The sequence below is a fragment of the Mus caroli genome, unplaced genomic scaffold, assembly GCF_978045245.1.
Source record: "Mus caroli unplaced genomic scaffold, Mus_caroli_1 scaffold_2, whole genome shotgun sequence".
Taxonomy (NCBI): Eukaryota; Metazoa; Chordata; class Mammalia; order Rodentia; family Muridae; genus Mus; species Mus caroli.
In genome coordinates this window covers 34,144,853-34,166,029 of record NW_028227257.1, presented here as the reverse complement: position 1 = coordinate 34,166,029, position 21,177 = coordinate 34,144,853, and the positions used below count along the sequence as shown (strand labels likewise).

General features: G+C 45.4%; 1 protein-coding gene across 3 annotated transcripts in view; it reads left to right on the top strand.

Annotated features, from left to right (window-relative positions):
- Rin2 (Ras and Rab interactor 2) overlaps positions 1-21,177 on the top strand; it is a 206,771-nt gene that overhangs the window by 72,825 nt on the left and 112,769 nt on the right. For 2 of the 3 annotated variants that reach the window (XM_029472237.2, XM_029472239.2), the window contains one exon: positions 18,662-18,800. The exons of the other annotated variant lie outside the window; for it this stretch is intronic. The gene's annotated coding sequence lies outside the window, so the exon portion shown is untranslated. The remainder of the gene's footprint in view (positions 1-18,661; positions 18,801-21,177) is intronic. 3 annotated transcript variants of the gene reach the window in all.

Below are 21,177 nucleotides of genomic sequence, written 5' to 3'. Positions count from 1 at the left end.
ATGCAGACTGATGGAGAAAACTTGGCTAGAGTTTAGAGGACCTCACACCCATCAAACCAGGCTTCGTCCCAAGGTCAGGGCATGTGACCTCAGACCCAGCCTGGTAGCTGGAGAAGCATCCTCCAAACCCAGCTCTTGCTTTTCCAGCAGCAGTGAAGTTGCAAAAGGGAGCTTCCAAAAGTGGAAACATTTTCAAATAAGTCTTTTAACTTTTTGCCTGTGGATACAGCTGCGTTGACACAAAGCCACATTTGAGGCATGATGTCTCGGAAGCCTGGCACCGCGGAGTGTTTTTCTACTGGGACCCATAATTGTTGGCTTTTAAGAGTGGTCCTGTGTTCGGTTTTATCAATGTGGTACTTGAACTGGACTTTCAGCTGACCTCCAAAAGGAAATAGTTTTAAAAGGAAGAATTTTAAGTCTGCCAAAAAGCCAGATAATGGCACAGCACAGAAAAAAAAGCCAGCGTTCTGTGGTTTTTATATTAAAATACGAGTCTCTTAATGCCTCAAAACAGCGGCCAGAAAATGCAAAGTTTAATACACGAGGCTAGAAGAAGCCGTTTTAATGAGCTTTAGTTTTCGCTTTGTTCTTTGTGATTCCCCCAGAAGGGGCAAGCATCTTCCTCCTGGTCCTCCTCCGCCATCTATTTTTGCTTTTATACAAATGGCTGTTTTCATTAAAGCAATTTCAAAATATACTGAAAACAGCCATGCCCAACTCCAGGCCTCGTACTTTGAGGAGTTTTCAGCTGCAGGCTCTGCAAAATATCTTGAGGAGCAAAGCCACCAGTATCCGGCTCGTCCAGCATCGTGAGTTACTGTCCCCATGAAGACGCCTCAGTTCCCCTTGCTTTAGATGAGCCACATCTCTGCACTTTTGTTTTGCTAGGTGACAGTGTTTTCACCTTGTCATGAGGGACCATGTGAGAAGCCAACACCTATAGACAAAGTGCCACGATCAGATTGGGCTACTTAGCATTTCCACTTCTTCACTAGGTACTTGGAAATATCCCAGTCTGAAAGTTGAATCTGTGGTAGAGCATGTGCTTAGCATGCACAGAACTCTGGCTGCAAGAGCTAGTACAAGAAAGAAAGGAGGGGGGGGGCAGTTTCCCATAGCCCTAGGGAACATTGAAATAAACTCTGCCTTTGTGACTATGTTTTCAACCTGCACGCCTGTCTTCTGCCCCACCTCCATGGATGAAGGGACCTGGGGTGGTTTGTCTACTTGATCCAGTCTTATTTATCAGGCTCAATAGAGCTGTGTCTCTGGAAGTTGATCGTGTGTACAGAGAAGGCTTCAACTTCATACCAGTGCGGACTCTGGGTAGAACACACATAGCAAGTCAGTTCACAGCAAGTGTGGCTCGCAGGCTAATTACATCGACTGCCCTCTTGCTGTCTGCTCACAGTTGTCACATATTAAGTGGGATAGGAAACACCAGCACGGACTGCTAACAGAGGTTTGACCTACCGGCAGTATAGGATCCCTAATGTTCCGTCCGTATCCTTATCAACACTTGCTAAGTTCAGCCGTAAGTTTTACCTACTGAAGTGGATGCATGGGATGTTCCACTACAGCTTCAAATTGGAGTTTCCGGTTAAGAAGCAAGGTTCATCTCTTTCTGATGCCTTAGGATGGGGAAGTTTCCTCTGGAAGCTGTATTGTGAGCTACTCAGGAAGTTGAATTGTTCCTCCTACCCAGGAGGCAGGTGTATTGCAAATTCAAGGCCAGCCTGGGTCACTGTATTCATCACTTTAAAATGAAATCTCTTGTTAAAACCTCTAATGAATTGTAGTGCATTTTGGGTTTTAATATTACTAACTTATCTTAATGGCTTATCTTCTTTAAAATATTACATGTAATTTATTATTATTTATTTTGGGCTGTATGTGTGTGTGTGTGTACATATGTGCTTGTGCATGTGTGTGACTGCATATATGACTGCAGTCAGTTCTCTCCTTCCACTATGTGGATTCTGGAGTTCACACTTAGGTCCCCAGGCCTGATGGCAAGTGTCCTTACCCATATAGTCATCTCACTAGCTCAGGTTTATCTTTTCAAATGCTTTGATCTTTTATATTTTATTTCATTGAGGTGGCGGGTACTTTCATGTCCTATTAAAGAACTCTGTGCCCCTCTTTCTTGCCTTGTGTCCTAACGGATTTCTCTCTCTCTCTCTCTCTCTCTCTCTCTCTCTCTCTCTCTCTCTCTCTCTCTCTCTCTCTCTCTCTCTCTCTTTGAGAGAGAGGGTTTCTCTGTATAACCTTGGCTGGCCTGGAACTCACTTTGTAGACCAGGCTGGCCTGGAACTCAGAAATCCGCCTGTCTCTGCGTCCTGAGTGCTGGGAATAAAGGCGTGCGCCACCATGCTGGGCTCAGATTTCTCTTGGCAATTCTTGATTGAGGAGCATGGAAAGCTGGTGTGCTGGTTAGTTTTCATCAGCCTGACCCCAGCCAGAATCAAAAGGGAAGAAGGAAAACTCAACTGAGAAAATGCCTCCATGTGGGAGGGTCCAGCCCACCGTGAGTGGTGCTACCCCTGGTTGGGCGGTCCTGGGTTTATAAAATAAAAAACAAGCTGTGCAAGCCAGGAAGTAGCTTTCCTCCATGGCCTCTTCTTCCTGCCTTGAGCTCCTCCTGCCCTGACTCCCTTCAAAATGAGCTAAGATGAAATAAAGTCTTTCCTCTCCAAGTGGCTTTTGATCACAGTGTTTGTCACAGCGGATTAGGACACCACGTGTCTTAGTCCCTGATCTGTTACTGTGAAGATACACCATGATCAAGGCAACTCTTAGTAAAAGGAAGCAGGTGGGAGCCTGGCAGCAAGATACAGGCAAACATAGTGCTGGAGAAGTAGCCGAAGGTTCTACATCCTGATCCACAGGCAGTGGCAGTGGCAGCAGCAACAGCAGCAGTGTGTGTGGGTGTGTGTGTGTGTGTGTGTGTGTGTGAGAGAGAGAGAGAGAAAGACAGACAGACAGACAGAGACAGATAGACAGAGAGACAGAGAGAGACAAAGACAGAGACACAGAGAGAGACAAAGACAGAGACACAGAGAGAGATGGAGACAGAGACAGAGAGACAGGCTGGGCCTGGGATGGACTTTTGAAACTTCAACGCCCACCGGCAGTGACATACTTCCTCTGACAAGGCCACGCCTCCTAATCCTTCTATCCCATCAAAGTGTTGCACTCCCTGATGTCTAAGCATTCAGATATTTGAGCCAATGGGAGCCATTCTCATTCAAACCACTGGTGAGTCTGGCTAAATCTAGGTGAAGCAAAATGTTAAAAGGTAGGCCAGCAAATTTGTGGCATAAACGGAAGCAGGAAGAGCCTATCAGCTTGCTGATACAAGGGGACCAAGAAGGAAAGCTATACCCCAGAGGTGTGGGGGCTGGAGATCAGATGACTAACTCTCATGCTGCCCTGTTCCCACCTCAACAACCTCTCCCTTAGGGGCACTTTGGGAGACTTGTCAGACTCCCTTAGGAAACCCTTCTCTTTCCTACCAACTGCTTCCGATTCATTGCCTAGAGACGTTAAAAAGTTAATAAAGTTTATGCTAGAGACATCATGTCAGTGTCAGGTGGCCATCACTTTTAAATGCACAGACACAGTCGTCTGAATAATCCTCTCTTGACCATAGCCAGGAAGTCAAACCTCCATTGGAATAACATTTACTCATCCCTAACTCTCTGACTGCTCCCCCGCTTTCCATAAGCTCGCCTAAAAAAAGATCCATGTCAGTGATTCCATGATCTCACTTGTTTTCCTGCCGTCCCGGGCAAGTGTTTGGGTCTGTGTTTCATAATGAGACCCTAGCAGGGCCAGGGTAGAGCTGCCCAGGCAAAGAGGACCAGAGCCAAGTGGGCAGAAACCAGGAGGCACAGCAAGAACAGAGAACCTCTCATTGAGTGACAGATCGGGAGGCCATGACTGTGAGATTTGCTGAGGCAGGGTGGCTGAGCAAGCGGAGCAGACACCATGATGAGCTATCCAGCTTTGTGTTTGGATTCTGCAGCAACAGGGTTGACGCATCTCAACAGAGTTGAGTCTCCTCTCAGGGAGGAGCTGGAGAAACACAACATGGGGCTGATGATGCAGTAGGAGGCTGGAGGGGTCACACATACCTGATTGCGTCTGGGCTCCACTCCTTGTTGACCCGGTAACATTAGTCATGGTGATTAACACCCATCCTAAGAGCAACAAAACGATGGAACAGGATGTGTGTGTAGACATAGTTTTCTGATTTCCCTCCCATATGTTTGTCTCTTCCTTCCTGTTGCTATACCAACAAGTAGCTCTTAGTCCTTATCTTTCATGCTCATTTGGCAGTGTTGATCCAACCTCACTGAACAGTTACAATGCCTTAAACCTTCCCTGGACTTTCACCCAATCCCATCAGTCCCATGGTATCAGCTTGCATATGTGGGCTTATAACTCTTCCTGTCTGTCTTTCCAGCATGAATCTCTTTCTAGAGAGCTAGATCTCAGATGCCCTGCCTCCTCAACTGTCCACATGGTTGTCTAACCAATAAACTTATGACTTCCAAATTCAACTCATTATCTTTTCCCCAAACCCTCTTCTCCCTCATGCGTGCTGTTCATACTGAAAACAGTCCCTAAGCCCCAAAATTGGGATTCATGGATTCAAGTGCAGGTGGTTTATTTAGAAGATGATCCCCAAATTATCAAGATGTCCCCAGACAGTCACCAGTAATTGACAGGGGAGGTGAGACAGGAGAGAGACAGGTGAGACTGCAGGAGGCTTTATGAAGGCTGTTGCCATGGTGAGCTCACTGAAGAATGCTGAGAGACTCAGACTAGGGGAATCTCATCAGTCCTTGTCAGTCATTGATTTTCTCCATCACAGTCTGCCTCCTCCTGGTACTTCCTGTTTGCCTTACACATGGTAGCCTTAGGTCCTATAGGCCAGGTGTAGCCCATATGCAAAGTGATGTCAGTGCTGGCATTTGCAAGTCATAAAGTAATATACACTTTACAAAGTGGACTGTACTCTTTCTCGGGTAATTGGTTTGGGTAACTTCATGCTGCCCAATCATCTGCTCCCATGCAAGCCTCTGTCGCTCTCCTACCTGCCTTCCCACACACATACCCTGCCCCTCTCAAGAGTATATCTGGATGTGTCCCTCTTTGTTAGCGTTGATATTTTTGTATTCTGTCTCTTTAACTGTGACCCTCACAAACATCAGACAGAGACCATGCCTTCTCTCATCTGTATGTCTCTGTAGTTGAGCAAATGAAGGAGTGGGTGAAGAAAGCACAGAGGCAGAGGTGCAGTGTGCAGACCCTTTCAGGCTTGTAACCTAGGCAATGCAGCAGAGGGGGGCCAGAGAGGAGCACCTTTCTTCCAGTTCTACAGACTACGATGACATCCAATCACTTCCAAGTCAGCATCCAGTCAATCTTTGTTGAGTTCAGGGCTTGACAGTTCCACGTAGGCCTATATGTGTCTTCTGGGGTGGAGTGTGGTCAGCAGAGTAAATGAAGAATGTATCAAGTGCACATATGTACAGTCCTAGTCCTTGGGAAGCTGAGGCAGACAGACCATGTTCAATACTGGTCTAGTGAATTCATAGAGAATTCAAGATCAGCCTGGGTTACACCGCAAGACTTTCTCTCAAAGCAACAGCAAAATCTGCTCAGTTCACTACTTTGAACACTGAATATCCCTGCAGATACAGTGGCTGTTCCTCTCCAAAACACCTAGTCATCTTTGTGTGGCTCTTGGAGAAAATTAAAATCAGCCTTTACCCAGCATGCTGTTCTGTCATAGCCCCCCCCCCTTGACAAAGACTTGCTTGACCAGACTTCAGTCAGCCTCCTGAACCTTCTCCCAGAACCCTCTGCAAACTTCCTTACGCTATCCCGTTTTAACAAAGAGCCTTGCCAAATGAGCCAGAATCTCCCCTTTCTATGTCTGATCCAGTTCCTCAGCCTCCATTCTTGCTCCAGGGACCTCTATCTGCTCATGTGACCCATCTTCAGCAAGATTCCTGATAGATTGTTTTATAGAGAATCCCCCTCACATCTGATGTTTCCTCTTAGTAATTTTCCATCCACTGCCCCCAAACTGCTCTCTACTGCAAATCCCCACCTGCTCATGCTGTATCGAGAGATTCATCAGATCTGTCTTCTGGACTTCAAAATCCCATTGGCATGCCGCACAGCATATACACTGCAGTGGTCTAAACTAAAGTCAATCCCTCAGTGCTTTAACACATCTCGTGATATAATTTTTTCTTTTCTTCTAGACCCTCTGTGGATTAGGAGTTCTTCAAAGTTAGAGCCAGGGCTGGTCCTGCTCGCTCATCTTTGTGTCCCCAGTGCTTGTACCCTTGCATTGTCTCTATGTGTGAAGGCTCCATGGCAGCGCTGAAATTCTTGCTAAGTGTGTGTTTGCTGATCTCTAACTCCTTTCACTGCAAGTTCTTTCACTTAAGGAAGCCATGGCTCTTGGCTGTGGAGGAGCCAGCAGACCTGCACAGTACCTTCACTTCTGCAGCTACTTCCCTGGCTCCCTCAATCCACTCCTCTGAGCCTCCTTCGTCTTCCCAGATTGGGCCATGATAGAAGGTAGGCCATATCTAATAAGTTAGTAATTGGTTTGCTCTGTTTGATGTGGGCTAATGAAGCCCCACTGCTGGGATGCGCAAGAGGAGTAGCCTTGTACTAGCCAGGTTGCCTGGGTCTCGGGAGTTCCCATGTCTTTCCCTTCACACTGCTGCCCCTGGAAACACTATGTTAACATGTTGCAATCTTGTTGCTGTTATCTCTAGAATTCAGCCTAACTAGAGGCCAAATTCTCATGGATGCTGTCAGGATTATATAGGACCCCACTCTGATTTGACTTGAAGCTACTGGCATTTACAGGTCTCTCTTGAAGTGTACTGGAGAATTCATGTCCCCAGGAGTAGTTCTCCACCAAAGTCTTGCAAGGGTTGCTATGGGGATATTTCAGGTCCCTCTCCCTTTCCAGTGTCTGAAACTTGTGTCTGACACTGTTTGCCCAGTCGTGGAGAGACTGAGCTGCACTGTGGTGGTCATTGGCTTGGATACCCATCCCACTCTTGTCCCACTCACTTTTCCACTCACCGACCAGTATTTCAAGGATCACCTCCCAAGAAACCACCTGCCTTCTTGTTCTAGCCATCTGCAACATTGTATAGAGCGCTGGCTCAGGGGCTAGGATCTAGCAAGCCTCAGGTTGTTACTATCTCTGCTGTTAATAGGAAACAAGGAGATCTAGGAAAGGAAAGCCATCTCATCTACCCCTTGCTGTTCACCAACCACAGGAAGATCCCACTGTGGGTGGGGCGGGCTGTGTGAGAGCATGGTCTATAACTGTCAGTTTAGAGCCTGCATGCTCAGTGAGGGCTGGATCGCCTTCAGGGGAGAGTTGAGGAAAATAACAACATTTACTAAAATAGAGAGTTGCAAGTCCATACAAGATGCATACGCTATTGCACAGTAATATCTGTGGTACTAAAGTTCACTGAAGGACATTCACATAGAAAGAGATGTCTGAGCCAAGTGTCATTGTTCACACCTGTAAACCCGAGGTTTGGGAGGCCAGTGCTAGAGGAGATCAAGTGTGAGGAAAACATGGTCTATGTAGTGAGTTTGGGGCCAGCCAAAACAACACAGCGAAACCATTTCTCAAAGGAAACCCAAACAAAGAGATGAAAAAATGCAGGAGGAAGCTAGAAAACACGATTCACAGGGGGGCATGAAAAATCTTTGATGTGCCCTGGCTGTTGCTCTGTTTAGTTTGTAGGGTTCATGTCCTCTTTTCTGGGTTGAGGAGTTAACTGTTGAACTTTCATTAAAAGTGCTTGGGTAGGTTTGTCCAGCGAGTCACCAGGATTTTTGGCAAAACAACCATCTGCTTGTGGTTAAGATTTTCCTGGTCCTGTTACAGCCAGACTTGGTTATGTTTGGATAATCATGAGGCTTGGCTCTCTGGGCAAGAAAAATGATCAGCCCAGCAGACATGATGACTTTTGAATCTTTCTTTTCTGTCTCTTCTGAACCCTCTTCTCCAGGACATTGAATTTGACAAGGAAAAAAAAAAAAAACCAAATTCTTTAGCTCTTGAAGTCTGATCATTAAGGACTTTAGAAATACAGGAATAGGGACTGGGGACAGCTCAGTCAGCAAAGGGCTTGGGGTGTGAGCATGAGGACATTCAGTACCCACATAAAACAGTACAGGTGTGGGGTGCACACTTATAATCCCAGCACTGCACAGGCAGACTCTAGAGGACCCCAAGGGCTCCCTGGCCTGCTAATAGAGTCTATTCTGTGAGCCTCAGGCCAATGAGAAACCACCTTGTACAGACAAAGTAGATCACATCTAAAATAAAAAGACCCCTGAGGTTAATCCCTGGCCTCTATATTCATGCTCACATACACTGTGCACATAAACATGTACACATAGAAAGAAGGAGGAAGGAAGGAAGGAAGGAAGGAAGGAAGAAAGAAAGAAAGAAAGAAAGAAAGAAAGAAAGAAAGAAAGAAAGAAAGAAAGGAAGGAAGAAAGGAAGAAAGAAAGGAAGGAAGAAAGGAAGAAAGAAAGGAAGGAAGGAAAAGAAAAACAGAAGTATCAGAAGTATCCTATAGACATGAGTATGGGAAACCTTGGCAGATAGAAACAAAGAAGTAATACACATACACACACACACACACACACACATATATATATCAAGGGGGATGCTGAAACACACTGTACTCTTGCCCACTGGTATACACCACAGCCTACCATGGCTCATGGGTGGGTAGAAGGTTGTTGCATACAAAAGCAGGTGATGGGCACTTTTCAAATAGGGCATCTGGCTTCACCTTCACACTTTCTCTTATAGTCTCTCTGGACCACAATAATAAATGAGATTTGGTTCTTCCTTTTCCCTTTGGGGTTTAAAAATACAACATTACAAACTCCAATTAACTTTTCCATTCACCCAAAAGATAAGTGTGTCCAGTGGCTTACAGTACACATCTACAGCAGTATGGTATTGGGGGGCAGTATGCTCTGACATATATGCTATGCATGTCAGTCATGGTGCACAGTTGCTTCCCAAAGATGTTCTACTTCTGAAAACTACAATAAAAACGCACTTGTCCACACCACGTGCAGGAAATGTGTGAGGAAGAGTATTTGTCATGGTCCTCTAGAGTAGCAGAACTTACAGACTGAATAACAACACCCCCTCCCCCCACACACACACATGGTATTTCTCAGAATCACTTATAGGCTGTGATCCAACCAATCCAACAATAGTGGGCTATGAATAGAAACTCCAGGAATCCAGACGTTGCTCAGCTCACAAGGCTGGATGTCTTGTGAAGCTGGTCTTCGGTAGACTCTGGGATCCTGAAGGAGTGAGCTCTAATGCCAGTGAAGGAATGGACTTGAGAGAAAGGGGAGGGCAAGCAGGCAAAGAGCAGAACATTCCTTTCTTCCATATCCTTACATAGACTTCCAGCAGAAGGTGTGGCCCAGATTCAAGATGCATCTTTTCCCCTCGAAATCAGAAGACACCTGTTGGGCTGGTGAGATGGCTGGTTTGGTAAGATGTTGGGTTGGTAAGAGTACTGACTGCTCTTCCAAAAGTCCTGAGTTCAAATCCCAGCAACCACCTGTAATGAGACCTGACACCCTCTTCCTGCATGTCTGAAGACAGCTACAGTGTACTTATGTATAATAATAAATAAATCTTTGGGGGGGAGTGAGCAGGGACTGAACGAGGGGAGTTGACTGGAGTGAGCAAGCAGGGACGGCCAGAGCTAGTGGGGTTGACCAGTGTCTTAGTCAGGGTTTCTATTCCTGCACAAACATCATGACCAAGAAGCAAATTGGGGAGGAAAGGATTTATTCGGCGTACACTTCCATACTGCTGTTCATCACCAAAGGAAGTCAGAGCTGGAACTCAAGCAGAGGCCATGGAGGGATGTTCTTTACTGCCTTGCTTCCCCTGGCTTGCTCAGCCTGCTCTCTTTTAGAACCCAAGACTACCAGCCCAGAGATGGTCCCACCCACAAGTGGCCCTTCCCCTTGATCACTAATTGAGAAAATGCCCCACAGTATCTCATGGAGGCACTTCCCCAACTGAAGCTCCTTTCTCTGTGATAGCTCCAGCTTGTGTCAAGTTGACACAAAACCAGCCAGTACAACCAGAGTGAGCAGAGGTCCTAAAATTCAATTCCCAAAAACCACATGAAGGCTCACAACCATCTGTTCAGCTACAGTGTACTCATATACATTAAATAAATAAATATTTAATTAAAAAAGACACCTGTCTTCCTACCTCAAGATCCAATCAGTCTTCCTACCTTGAAGGTCCAGGTTAGAAGTGGATTCACCCACTTTAAACCAAGCAGAAAATTTCTGACAGGTGTGCTCTCTGTTTCTGGATTGTAGCTCATTCCTGATGTAGTCAAGTTGACAACCAAGAATAACGAGCAGAAGAATTGTGAGAGACGAAAACAATAAAACAGTCAGGTTTAAAATCCCTTAGAAAAGTGGGTATGAAAAGGAGGTATCCACAGGGGTGTGGTAGATGGATGAATGGATCTTTAATTCACTGCATCTATCTATTTCTTTTCTTTATTTCTTAGGGGATGCCGAAGAGTTAGGATCTTAAATGCATCAAACACATGCTTTGTCGAAGGTCTTATACATGCTAAACACATCACATGCTTTGTCACTGAACTACATGCCTGGCTACTTCTAGCACATCCTAAATACTGCATATTAATTATCAAAACACACACCCACTAATGTGTTCTCTAACAAATCTTATACCTTTTAAAAGCATTTATAAGGGGCTGGGGAGATGGCTCAGTTGGTAAAATGCTTGTGACATAAACATGAGGCCTTGAGTTCATGTCCTGCACCCAAACAGCCATATAAAATGTCAGGCATGGTAGTATCAGGAAGCTGTCTTTGCTGTTCTGCTGACTGATTGCTTCTTCCTAGTGGTATCCGCCAGTTTCCTGCAGTGGGAGGTTGTTTGTTTGTTTGAGCGCAGTATTTTAAACACAAGAGAAAAATCAAGCCATACATGGTAGACATACCTGTAATTCTATCACTTGGGAGATGGAAATAGAAGGAATGAGTATTCAAAGTTATCCTTAGCTACATAGTGAGTTCAAGGACAGCCTGGAATGCCTGTGTCCCTGTCTCAAAACAAGCAACCGGGATCAGAAGGAGAAAGAAAAAAAAAAAAAAAAAAGAGGAGGAGGGGGAGAAGTGGGGAGATAAGAGGGATTTTGTTCCGCCTTTTCTGGATGCTGGCTCTGAACCTTCTCTGCAGATAGCATGTAGTCAGGGCAGCCCCGGTGCTCACTAAGCTGAGGATACTTTTGTGGTCTGAGAAAAGCAGTCTCAGCAGCCTTCTCTGCACTGGGCTGCAGTGTCAGGATGTCTGGTGTGTGGTACCAGCTGTAAGGAGAGCCTCACCAAACCTCCGTCAGGAGCTGGCATGAGTGAGGTGTGGGTCCTGGTAAGAAAGCTTCCTTCCCTGTTTGCTGATGTGAGAGTTGTTTGGTGTGGCTTTTCTCAGCGTTCCCCACCTTGCCACATGCAGTGAGCATGGTCTTTCTTTTGCTCTGGAGCCACTGATGTGCTGAGCCACAAACTACCCACTACCTGACCTAGCCTAGGGCAGAGCCGCTCAGGGTGGGGGAATCATGAAATAAGAGCATATGCCCTTTCCACATTCGGCTGTTTTTCATTCTCCGTGATTCCATAGTCTCAAGTAACAGGCTAATTTTCCTTTGTAGGAAAATACCTACATGAATGAAGCTGTCTTATGTTGAATGACATTTTTTTTTAGTAAATCATTTTGTGTCCTGCACTATTTTAAGGCCTTTCACAGATTCTCATTAATTCTTGCCAGAGTCTTACCAGGCCAGGAAACAAGTGGATGAGTGGAACAGATACCACAGTGTCCTCCATGTTTCAGAGTGATGCTGGGTACCCGGTCCCCTGGGGACTCTATGGCTTGTGAGTGAAAAACAGAACTGTGTAGTCATGGTGTTATGAATGTAGTCGGAAGGAACAGTAGGCACCCAGAAAGACCGAAGGGCAGGGCTGGAAATTGGGCAGAGTCTCAAAGATCAGGTTATCATTTAGCCAAGTCTTGAGAGATAAGGACTTGTGTATATTATTATTATTATTTTTCTTTTTTAGACAGGGTTTCTCTGTATAGCCCTGGCTGTCCTGGAACTCACTTTGTAGACCAGGCTGGCCTTGAACTCAGAAATCCACCTACCTCTGCCTCCCATGTGCTGGGATTAAAGGCATTCGACACCACCGCCCAGCAGACTTGTATATTATTAATGAACTTTTTATTACTGTGACCAAAACAGAGACATCTTAATGGAGAACAGTTTTGGGGGGGCTCATAGTTTTAGAGGGTTCTGTCCATGATGCCTTGGCCCCGAATACTTGAGCAAAACATCACAGTGGAAGGAGCCTGTGTCAGAGGAGGGCTGTGCACTGGAAAACTGGAAGCATAGAATCTAGGACATAGAGGACAGGGCCAGGGCTCCAGGGACAACCCCCCCCCCACCTGCTTCTACCAGTTAGTCCTCACCTCCTGCTTTTTCACCCCCTCCCCCAAATGCCATCATACAAATTCATCATCCATTGATAAACTAGAGTCCTAATCTGGTTGTCTCCTAAGCCTCTCCCACAGACACACCCAGGGAAGTGCTTTGGTAACTCCTAGAATTTCTCAATCCAAGCAAATGATAATGAAGACAAACCCTCAGAAGGTGTTTGCCAGGGGATGGAGGTAGTGGATTTTCTTTTATAGTTGTTTATTATTATCATCATCATTATTATTTTGTGTGTATGTACAGGATGGGGGACATATCTTGTGGTGCATGTGAGATCAGAGGGTAACTTTGTAGGCTCAAATTCCTCCTTCCACCTTTACAAGGAATTCAGGGATAGAACTCAGGTCTCTAGGCCTGTGCTGCAAGCACCATTACAGGCTGAGCTATAGTGCCAGTCCAGGTAGGGCTGCATTTCAACAAGGCTGAATGATGCTGGCCAGGGCTACAGGGTGTGGTAGATGAGGGCAGGCTCAGAGGAAGGGATCAGAATGAAGATAAAGACTTGACTCAGATTAGGGAAGACCTCATGTCTTGTGTCCATAGTCTAGACCTTATGTTTAAGTACCAGAAACATTTGGTCAGATATGGGCTTTCATAAACTGGAGACAGATTTTTAGAAAGGAAAACTGTGGCTCAGACTTCAGCCGCTAACTTTGACCAAAGCTGAAGTATAGTGGGATAAAGCCTGCAGTCACCCAGGTCGTTCTCCATTAAACACATCAAGGATGGACAGGCACTGACCTAGGACAGGCAAACAATGGCCGAAGCAGAGAGTGTAGCTCAGCACACATAAGGCTCTGGCTTCCAGACTCGGCACCGACAAAGGAGGGTATACAGAAAGATGAAGGGAGATTCTAGAAGGCTTCAGTGGTTTGGCATCTGCTCAGCATGTTTAAAACTTTAGGTTCAATCCCTGTGCTTCCAACAAAACAGATATTTATACTATTAAAAACAAAACAAAACAAAAATCTGGCTGGGCAGTGAGGACCTCTAATTCCAGAATGCAGGAGACAGTGGTAAGTGGATCTCTGTGAGTTCAAGGCCAGTCTGCTCTACAAAGCTAATTCCAGGACAGCCAGGACTGCTACACAGAGGAAACCCTATCTTGAAAAGAAAAAAAAAAAAAAAAAAACTGTATTAAGTTTTTGTTTGTTTATTTGTTTTTGGTTTTGTTTTTTTAAGCCCACACCTCTAATCTCAGCATTTGGGAAGAAGAGGCAAGAGGACTGTGAACTCAAGGCCAGCCTGGGCTAAATACATAATGAGTTCTAGGGTAGTGCAGGCTATTAAAGCCTGCCTCAAAAGGAAAACTAAGATCATGTTTTAAATATCACAAGTGAGTTTTAGATGTAATCACATACATATAAATGTATAGTAAAATGTTTCAGGAAAAAAACACATTTGGAAGGTACATCTGGCCCGTGACCAGATACCAGACAGCTGGTATCAGAAATTCATGATACTGGAATTAGCCAGGTGTGCTGACATACACCTATGATCCTAGCACTGAGAAAAAGTCGCCTACAGTTACATCGTGAGTTTGATGGCAGCCTGGGTTATATGAGATCATGAAAAGGCAATATTAAAAAATACAAGGCAAGTTAATATCCACAGGATGGTAAGAGTCAAATCTCATAGAACAAAAGGCAGGCGCCCTTCCCATAGCTTCCCTTATCTACATTTACAGATTTGAAAATGCACGTCATTGGTTTTATTACTGGCAGTCTTGGCCTTAGCAGATTTGCCCACTCCATGAAAGCTAAATCAATCTTGATCGGGCCTTTTTTTGGCCACGTGCAACATATGTACCAAGAGCCACCCACCCTTCGGCTTGCCTAGTTCACCTAGGCACAGCACTGCCTTTTTGTCCATCTCAGACTAAAAACAAGCCAAAGAATCACTTCTGCTGTGTCTTGAGGGGTACATTGTTCACATTTTTGTGCCCTGCTGTGCGCCCGTGTGTGATTTTCCTGTTTTGTTTTGGTTTTTTTTTTAAAGATTTATTTATTTTTTATTATATGTAAGTACACTGTAGCTGTCTTCAGACACTCTTCTGGACTCTTCAGTCACTCTTCTGGAGTGTCTTCAGACACTCTTCTGGAGTGTCTGATCTTGAGGGCGCCAGATCTTGTTACGGATGGTTGTGAGCCACCATGTGGTTGCTGGGATTTGAACTCTGGACCTTCGGAAAAGCAGTCGGGTGCTCTTACCCACTGAGCCATCTCACCAGCCCCGATTTTCCTGTTTTAAGTGGCCCCTGAGGATAACAGTGAAGTGCTGTCTAGCATTCCTCTGTACAGGAAGGCTGAGATAAACCCTGTGGACAAAGTATGCATGCTGGATAAGGCCATGGGATAGAGCACCGTTGACCCTGAGTGCAGCATTAGTGAACCATCAGTGTGCCGAAGAGGGGTGGGGGTGGGGGGTTAAATTGAAAGACACATAAAGCAAGGCTGGGTATTGATCTGTGAGTAACAAGTTGTGAATAGAGGCTGGCGAGAACGTAGCCTGGGAGCAAGGATTCAGTGTTTGCTAACAACCAGCAGGCATTAACCAGGGAGACATAATACCAATACCATGAGTGCAAAGAACTGCTTGTTGCTTTAAGACAAAAACAAAACAAAATAAAACAAACCAGGCAGAAGATAACCCAGAAGGGCTTGCGACAGCACACTAGTCACCCTGGAGTAGTAATAGTGCTTAGATGCCCTCTCCTCCCCTTACGGTACTTGTAGTATCTGTCTCCTTCCCTGACAGCGTTTTCCAGAATCACCTCCCACATAAGATACTTGTCTCAGGATTTCAGGAGTGAGCCTAAATAGTAAGCTTTGTGGGATACAGGGACAGGGAACTTCCTTGAGAAGTTTAGAAACTTGGATGCAGAAGAACTGGAGCACTGAATACCTAAGGACACAGGGACATTAAATTCTCAAAATCTCCATTTCCAGCGGGAAAGTGGGAGGCTGGAGAACAGCCAGTCTTAGTCTGGTTTCTGTTGCTAATAACATAATATCACAGCCTGAGTAAATTACAAAGAAAAGAGGTTTATTTTGGCACGCAGACCTGGTTTCGAGTCAAATAGCTTACATCTGGTAAAGACCTTCATGTTAGTAAAGGCTGTGTAGCTGGCCAGATAGGGAGACAACACATCTACACGTGTGTGCATGAATGCATGATTGTGCATGAATGCATGTGTGCATGTATGCATGTGTGCTGTTGTTGTGTGGCTAGAACCCAGGATCTCACACTTGCTCTCCCACTGAGCACACCCCTCAGTCCTTGCTCTGCCTATATGCCCGACCACCATTATTCAATCACAGGCGCTCTCATGAGCATAGCCAATTTCATCACCTCCCAAAGCCTCCACCACCAAAGTTCACATCTTCCTAACATTACTGTCTCAAAGTAGAAATTAAGTTTTGATACAAGAACCCTTGGGGGTACACTCAACCTATTCAAGCTATAGCAAGGTCATCCCTTTGAGACAGGCTAGCAGGGTGGGTGGTGCTGATTGACAGCAGCACTGCACAGACATAACTCTGCTAAAGCCATTAAGGCAGCCCTGCCCAAGGCCAAGTGGGTGTGCAGACTGGGAAGGAGGAGGAGAGAGATTGCAGCCTAAAAACTCACCAGAAGTACAGACAGATTGACATGCAGGGCAGAGAGACAGGGAGCTAGCTCCATCTCTGAGCTATCAAGCCTGGGGTTGCCATTAACAGACAGAGTATGAAGGACTTCAGGGGAATGGGAAGTGGCATGCAAAGTCGGCATCTGAAGCTAAATTTGAGAGGAAGAAACCAGAAATGAGTGTTTTTGCTACTTTTTGTGGACAGATATCCCTGAGTCCAGAGCAGGAAGAAATCACAAACCCTGTGTGTTTTGATTTGTCTTATATTTGTTTGAACCAGGGAGAAGAAATAATTGCAAGCCAGAAGCATCGTGTAAACCTGGTGGCAGGACACGTTGATTTCTGTCTGTTGCCCTTGTCCAACTTGATGAAGTACTCAAGGGGTAGGAAATAATTATTTTTAAAACAGGAAACAGGAGAAAAACGTGTTTGTAGGGAAATACTTCTAAGTAATGGAATAAGGCTAAATTGGCAGTGTCTGTGGAGAAAGCTTTGGCTAAAATAAAAGCTTCCAGCACTATAGGGGAGCATAGAATTTCAAACAAACACACAGGTGTGGTCTCCAAGGAGACAGGTAATGTGGGGATTTACATATAAAAGGCCTTCAGAATTAAAAAAATATATATAGCAGAAACCAACTGGTTGTTTGTGTTAGGTACTTTGCTTATCACCATGACAACGATGTACCTGCTAAAAGCAGCATCAGGAGGAAAGGGTTTATTTTAGCTCACACTTGAAGGTCCAGTCTATCAAGTGGAGAAGACATCAAAGGCTATGACTGTAGTCATAGTAGCCAGTGACTGTAGTCAAGAACCAAAAAGTGACAAACACTGGTATTCAGTCCATTTCTTTTTATTCTGTTTGGAACTGCAGCCCATGGGATAGTACCAAGGGTGGGGCCGTCCTTCTGCGTTAAACCTCTCTGGAACCACCCTCACGGACACGGGCATAATGTGATTCTAAGTCTCAGCAAGCTGACAGTCAAGACAAACCACTATCATTATTGCTTCTAGAGCAACAGGGCATTAACTCTGAATTATCCAGACGCCCCGTCCTGGCATTGTCTCAGTGGAGCACATCCTTCTTGCAGAAGAGTAAGAGGCTAGGGGAGGGATTTCAAGCTGAGCAAAGCCCTAACTTACAATCTTTTCTCTTCCTTAGCTGAATGTTACTACAACTACCCAGAGAGAAGGCCTTGTTTTTTATCAATAGAATCAGATCACATTACCCACTTTTTTAAAAATTATATGCAGCAACTTGAGGCTAGGAGAAGCCAATTGTAGAAAGGCTGTATGTGACCATTGTCCCAGAGCCAAAGCAGTGAGTACAGCAACTTGGTCACAGACACGAGGTAGAACGATGTTATGAGGCTAACTGAATGTGTTTTGACTTTCTGAGATGAGAGTGCTTGGACAGGCATGGCAGCTAGCTTAAGATATAACGGGGAGTAACCGGAGATGGTGAGCCCATGGTGGAGAGGCTGCAGAGCCTTAGAAAAGGCCATAGGCAAAGAAACAGCCCAGCAGCAAAGATGCTTTAAAGGAAATAAAGGTCAAAATGAAACTTGGATCCCTCTTGGCTCTCGAATCCATGCTGCCTACTTTCTTCAAGTGTCTCAGGGGTGTACACAGGGCCACTCGGGACTGAACCCTGTACTTCTGCAAACCAAGATGAATGAAAGCTGCTGAGCAAAGAAAGCAGTAGGGGAAGGTTGGGCCTTTTCTTCCATGAGCTCTGAGATACTATTATCCACCACCCCTCTGTGCCCTGGGAGTGGAGCTATGCACACTGCCCATCTCTCACTGATTTTCCCTCCATGGAAGGACAAGTCTATGGGACAGAAGGGCTGAGCCACTCTTGAGCTCATAGTCCCTCCAGGTCTTGATCAGGTCCCACGATCTCAGGGATCTGCAGATGTGAGCCTGCTCTTGATGTCTGCAGAAGCTGTCTTCAATCAGTTCACCCAAAGACTGCATCTATTCCTATTGTAGCATCCAGAGGCTGGGGGCTGGGGAGGGGACCAAACACAGACACAACAGGAAGGATGAGCTGTTGAAGGGAAGAGGCACGGCACACCACGAGGCAGCTGCAGAACTGTCCCACATCCCCACATTTAGGCACAAAGCACTGTGGAGTGTGAAACTCCGTATAACTGAGCTTTCAAGGTCCTCGAAAGGTTTCATCTGTCATAGTAGAATGGACTAGAGCTTACTCAACAGTCTTGAGTTTATGACTGTTAAATATTCAGACATTAAAAGTATAAATAAACATCCATCTGTCCTCTTGCCCCAGGATCCCCTAGAGTAGCAGAAGAAACCAGGCTCTCTCTGGACTGCCCATCCATGAATCCATCTGGTTCTACCCCATTTCTTTCTTCCAGAAATCTGACATGAAGCAACCTTCCTAAGGCATGGGGTGTCATCATCCTCAGACACTGTGATAGGACCTGAACCTACTACCTCTCTCCACCCTGGGATCCACAGTAGCTGCATCTACCCCGTCTGGCTTTCCTTTAAAAGGTGGGTAGGAGAGGAGACAACAAGAGGATAATATTGGGAGTGACTATAAAAAAAGAAACACTGTACTTCAAAGAGAGCCTTAGAGTCTAGTAGATGTTGTGGTAATTCCCACCTGTGCCGACCTGAATAGTATCTAATGAGATTCGTGCATTATGCTAAACCTGAATGCTTGATGCTTTCATCAAAGGATATGAGTGCCATTGACCAAACAAGGAACAGACTGAAACATGCTAAAAGTTTGAGGCATCATCACTGACACTAAACCACCCATTTGGTGATGGCAGCAGATAACTCTGAAAGACTTATGTGGGCTCTACAACTCTGGTAGACACACAGTACTTTGTAGGCCTGCCTCTTTGTGATCCCCTTAGCTGATTTCCAGGCTCTGGCTGTAGGACAGTGTGGCCACATTTTCTTGATTGCGTTCATTGATGTGGGAAGGCCTAGCCTAAAATTAAGCATCATCATTTCCCAAGTCTGGCCTCTGAGGTGTATAAGAGTGGAAAGGGAGCTGAGCATTAAGTGTGTTTGCATCCTTCTGTCTCTCTTGACTGTGGATGCCATTGGCTACTTTGTGGCCCTGCTGTGTTGATTTCCCTGTGGTGATGGACTCTAACTTGGAATAGTGAGCTAAAACAAATCCCTTGTCTCTTAAATTGCTTTTGTTAGGGTATTTTATCACAACAACAGGAAAAAAAAAAAAAAACCTAAGGCCAGGCGTGGTGGTGCACGCCTTTAATCCCAGCACTCGGGAGGCAGAGGCAGGCGGATTTCTGAGTTCGAGGCCAGCCTGGTCTACAAAGTGAGTGCCAGGACAGCCAGGGCTACACAGAGAAACCCTGTCTCGAAAAACCAAAAAAAAAAAAAAAAAGCTAAGACTTGGGGGATGCATTCAGATACCCTTAATGGATGCCTAACCACATACATAGAACCCAGTGTGTGTGTTCTATTTCTATATGTCCATCAACCGTTCTTCTATCTTAACTAAGTACACATCATACGTTGTGGCTGTAGTTTTTGCACTGTGAGGTGTGACTATAAAATTACCATATTTTCCCTTATTCTAAAACAGGAAATTTATTGATTTTTGTTTAACTTAATAAGCTGCAAACCTTCAGCTTTTCACTTAAAGACAACACCTCATAGCTTCTCTCTGATCTGCCGCAGTCGCCAGCATCATTTACACTTTGATACCATTGTTGACTAACTATGAATTGCTTGAATGCAACTGCTGGTCTCAAAACCAGGGCAGCTACAGAATGACAGATGGGCAGGTGGAATACACAGGGGCACTGGATGCTGCAGGTCCTGGGTGGGAAGATAGAAGCATCCATCATGCCATGCAGAATGGTGCACAGGGTAAGGTGGATAAACAGTTTGTTTCTGGAATTTTCCATCTACCATTTCAAACCAGAGTTGCCCTTGAGCAGCTGAAACACGGATGATGAGGGAGGAGTATAGTCTTACTTGTGTGTCAATTTGTTTTGTGTGTTGTGCATATGTATATGCGTGTTTGTGTAGAGGCAGGGTCTCTCACTTGAGCTGAGAGCTCACCTATTTATCCAGTCTTGTCAGCTTGTTTCTGGTATCCGCTGTGAGCACCTCCCACTTCTCCTGGAGTCACAGCTGGGTCTCCACACCCACCTTGCATTTATGTAGGTGCCAGAGATCAAAGCTGAGGTCTTCACACTTGGACAGCGACCACTCTACCCATGGACCCACCTCCCCAGACTCCAGGATACTGCTTTCTTTTTTAGTGGGTATAGATATTTTGCCTTTGTACCACATGTGTGCAGTACCCACCAAGTCCAGAAAAATCAGATCCTCTGGAACTGGAATTATAGATGGTTTTGAAATACCATTTGGGTGCTGGGAATCAAACCCAAGCCCTCTGGAAGAGCAGCCAATGTGCTTAACCTCTGAACCACCTCCCCAGCCCTGCCAGTACCACTTTTGATAAGCAGATAGGATCCCCATTGTCTTCTGATCTAACCTCTAAAGAAATGGAACTCACAAAGCCTAAAATCGCAGACTAAACACATGAACTCCTTAAGGTTATCCTAATGGCACCGTTTAACTTGGTTAAGAAAATAGCCAGAAACAGTTGAGTCCAACTAGTGCCAATGTATGATTTGTGGATAAAGCGTGCTCTCTGTGTACAGATCTAATTTCCTACATTTGCTATAGTTTATTACTTCGGTGTATGAGGAATCAAGTCATGAAACCTCTTTAAAGACTCTGTGGCCAGGACTGGGAGAGTGAGGTGCCACGGTGTACTGGCCTTGGCTCTGCCTGCTCACTAGAGCTCATTATATCTGTGTGCCTTTTGCCAGTCTGTTGAAGTCATTGTGGAAGGTTGCAGTCAGCTCTGGTAGAC